The sequence below is a fragment of the Myotis yumanensis genome, unplaced genomic scaffold (assembly GCF_028538775.1).
Source record: "Myotis yumanensis isolate MYYU_CA2020_CCGP unplaced genomic scaffold, mMyoYum1.0.hap1 SCAF_1, whole genome shotgun sequence".
Taxonomy (NCBI): domain Eukaryota; kingdom Metazoa; phylum Chordata; class Mammalia; order Chiroptera; family Vespertilionidae; genus Myotis; species Myotis yumanensis.
Genome location: NW_027223752.1, coordinates 207,037,235 through 207,041,497, shown reverse-complemented (window position 1 = coordinate 207,041,497; position 4,263 = coordinate 207,037,235). Strand labels below are relative to the sequence as shown.

At 39.0% G+C, this 4,263-nt stretch overlaps 1 pseudogene; it reads left to right on the top strand.

Annotated features, from left to right (window-relative positions):
• The first annotated feature begins 294 nt into the window (after nt 1–294).
• Nucleotides 295–682, top strand: LOC138995394 (small ribosomal subunit protein eS24 pseudogene; annotated as a pseudogene).
• The last annotated feature ends 3,581 nt before the right edge of the window (nt 683–4,263 follow it).

The following is a 4,263-nucleotide window of genomic DNA, read 5'->3' as shown; positions in this document are numbered from 1 at the left end:
TCTTCTCACTATGTTTAAGATCAATCCATGTTAAAACATGGCTATATCTAGTTCATTGAATTGTGACTGCTATATAGTATTCTATACTAGATATTCACCTTGGTTTACTTATCTATTCCCATTATGATGGACAAGTCCCTCCCAACTTCCTACCATTACAAATGATATTGCAAAAAAAATATTCTCCTATGTAACCCCTTAGAGACTTGTGCCAGAATTTCACTGGGGCAAATGACTAGAAAATGGACTGTGGGTCTCTTTTCCTCCTTTGCTTCTTGAAGATTAACCTCCATCATGAAGAACACAGTAACTATCCAGACCAGAAAGTTCATGACCAACAGACTACTTCAGCAGAAACAAATGGTCATTGACATCCTTCACCCTGGGAAGGCAACAGTACCCAAGACAGAAAAACTAGCCAAAATGTATAAGACTACACCAGGTGTACTCTTTGTGTTTAGATTCAGAATCCATTTTGTGGTGGCAAGACAACTAGCTTTGGCATGATTTATAACTCCTTGGAATGCGCAAATAAAAATGGACCCACAAGACATGGCCTATATGAGAAGAAGAAAAAGATCTCAAGAAAACAAAGAAAGGAACAAAAGAACAGAATGAACAAAGTCGGGGGACTGCAAAGACCAATGTTGGTGCTGGCAAAAAGAAAGGAAGTATCTGGTAGTGAGTTGGAGATGGGACAACAGAAGGAGTAAAGATTCTTCAGTGACCTTATCTGTGATGATTATGCAAATTTTTCATGAACTAAGAACTTTTAAAAAGAAAAAGGATTGTGGGTAACAGAGAATAAGCATTCTTCTCAATTTCACTAAAGAGCATCAACTTGCTGTCCACAATGGCTGCACCAACCCAAAATCCCACCAACAACACCTGAGGTTTTATCTTTACTCACATGGAATTCTCTGACCAACACTTAGAGTTATCAAACCTTTCAATTTTCTGTTAATTATCATTGTAAGGTGATATTTCATGGCTTGATTTGCATTTTTCAATTTCAACAAGATTCATGTTCCTTTGTATGTACTCTGCTTTTCCTTCTGAAAGATTTTAGAATATTTTTGTCTTTTAAGATCTTTATTTTCACTTTAATATATATAATTGATGGATGTCATACTCTCAATGATCTTGAAGAATAAGTGGCTAAGATTATCCATAAATTTATAATGGAAACTAGATGTGAGAAGTCATTCTTCTTCTATTCAAACTGCTCAGGTAATGTCAAAATCCCTTCCACAATATCTTTGTCCATCATTAATCCAGTCTCTGCTTGAAATGCTCAGTTCCTCGCTCTATCATTTTGATGACATTTCGGGTGTTCCCATCTTTCTTATGTTGAATTCTAATACTTGTCCTAGACATAAAGACTGACACACAGTAGGTCTCAATAAATATTTCCTTCTCTTCTTATTTTTTCTGAATGCACCATCTTGGGTTACAAATTCTCATATTAGCCCTTTAAATATCTGAAAAACAGTCACCATGTCTCCCTTAGTGTTCTCTTCCTCCAGCTGAAAAACAACACCTAAAGTGCATTATGATGATTTAAATAACGTGCAGTTTGCCCAAAAACGTGCGGTCCCTGGCGTATGTCTTAGAGATTTCTATGCGGTACGCAATGTGTTAATATCTCCTACTCACAATACATCTCACACATCAACTTTTCTAAACCACTCAACATCCTGTTGGTCCTTTGAGCAAGCGTGCTGATTTGAAAGTCTCCTAGGCTCCCTTAAAGTGTGGTGACCAAAATATGGACCCCCAGGTCAATTCTAAACAAAACAAAGCACAGTAGGTCTATGACGTCCTATGATGTTCCTATAATTCTACTATGCAAACGAAGGACACTTTCCCTTCTTAGTAGTAGCAGCTGCCTGATGGCTCAGTGAACTCATGGACAGCACAATACCCCAGGCCTTTTCAACATGAACAATTGCTTATCCCTGTGGAATTCATTTGGGGGACTGCTTGGATGGTTCAGAGCACAAAATGAATTCAAAATCTGTGCTCAATCTGCCTTTCAAATGCTTTACTCCAATTTAGTTGACTTAACTCCTGATTTTTCTTTCTTCTTTCTTCTCTTCAACTACTATATGATTAATCAGACTTTAAAATCAGATAGACCAAGGTTCAAATCCCACCTCTGTCTCTTCCCAACTCTGTGAACTTGGGACAATTATTTATTTTCCCTGAAATTGTTTTGCCTTAAAAATAATAACCTTCAGTTCATAGTAGTGTGGCATGCTATCAAGATTAAATAAGATCTAATATAATAAAATGCCTTCTACTTAGAAGTCGCTCAGCATGCTAGTTCCTTTCTCCTGACTTTTTCCTTTCCTTCCTAAACCTCACACTGGAAAATGATGCACCTCATTCCTCCTAGAAATGTCTAGACTCCTGATTCCCACAACAAATCTGCCTATCTGTTTTCATATTTCTGCAACTCTATGCTCTCTGGTATAAAAACACATTAATTGATCCAAGATCATGCAGGCAGAAGTCACGGTGGGTCAAGGTGTTCCTCTTACAGGTGACATTTGCAGCTTCACAGAAGTGTCCCAGACTCACAATATCTTAATGTTTTGGGGGTCAAAGTTAGAGTGTAAGGTACAAAGTCAGGCAAAGGGGATTCTCCCCAACTTAGTGGTTTGATGTCGGCACAGTGTGGCTGTGATATGCCTCAGTGGGAGATGGCAGAGATGGGGGCATCAGACTGAGGAGCCATGCTAGTCCAGTAGCTGCCACAGTGGTGAAGAGCTTTGCAGGGCTCAGAGGGGCCAGACATTTCTGCTCCAGCCACATGATTACAGTCATATATGAGGTCCCCCTGCACATTATCAGAAACTGTTGAGGAGAAGAGAGGTCTTCAGCAAATAGTTTTTGTAGTCCTTGCCATTCCCTTCAACCCTGACTTCAACACAGCTATGATGGGCAGCTGTGTGTGAAACACCAGACTCTCACTCAAGCTCTTATCAAGGTATCTCCAGCTTTTCTGCTCATGTATTTTCTCTAAAACCAAAGAATACCACTGAGCCTGCATGTAGCCATCGTCCAGAAGAAAAAGAGAACACCCTCCTCAGAAGTACCCAGTAGGATATGAGAGTCAGTGAATAAATGCCCCAGCTTCCTGCTCATTGGAAGAATTCTGAGGTGTCTTCTATAAAGTCCTTCAGAGCCCCAATTGCCCACTGCAGCAATCAGTTCAACAAAATATCTTTATTGGAGGGAGGGGGACAAAAGAGATAACTTTATTGGATTTTCCTTCTTTCCTGTTTCATCTTCTGAGTTCCTCATTGTGCTACTGAAATTATTTTCTCAAAACTACCTGCACTGTGGCTTGTTCTCAGACTTTGCCACTGGAGATATCCAACCAAGACTTTATTTCAGCCAGAGAAATGGTTACTTTTTTGTTGTTCCTGTTAATATGATACGACTTTATTTCAGACTTATGTGGCCTAAGAGATATAGAAACTTCTTGAATATTACCTGGACACTTGGTTATTTTCCAACTCAGTAAAGGGGCTGCCAATAGAATTTACTGTTCTTTCTGTTGTGATCTTCAGCATCTCATACATACTTCTATTACTCATATTTTACATTGCAACACAACTACTTGTTAAACATCTGTCTCCTTCTAGATCATGAAAAACTTTGATTCCATTTTGGATCTCTAGTGCCCATCCTAGCACCTGGTATGTAGCAACGTGTTCAATGCATATTGGCGAATTAATAATTCCAAAAAAAGGGGTTTGAGATAATTAGCTAAGAATATTTATTTCTCCTCCTTCTTGGACTCTATTAAAATGACAGGGGAAAAAAGTATTAAAATAATATAAACTCTCAATAACCAAAGAATACTGCAGAGCACCAAAGAGAGTTCAGCAAATTTCTAGAAGAATACATGATAATCTGGTGATTGATGAAGAAGAGGGAAAAAAACTACGGTTTGGGATTTATGCTACATCTGGGGTGGGAGCAATCAACCTGGCAGAATTCCAAGAAACTCTGGATTCAAAGATGGCAGGTACAAGGGCTATGAAAGTGAGAAGTGCCACTAAAAATGCCGTATAACTAAGGATCGATAGAACAATGAGCACATCCCCTTACTCTTCTCCTACTCCTACCCAAAGAACTGCCTATAGCTAAACCCAGGCAAGAACCAGAGCATTCTTCTTCAAGAAAATTGAACAAACTGCCAGGGGAAAATTAATTGACTAATGCAAGCATCAGCGCTCCAGAATAAAAGCC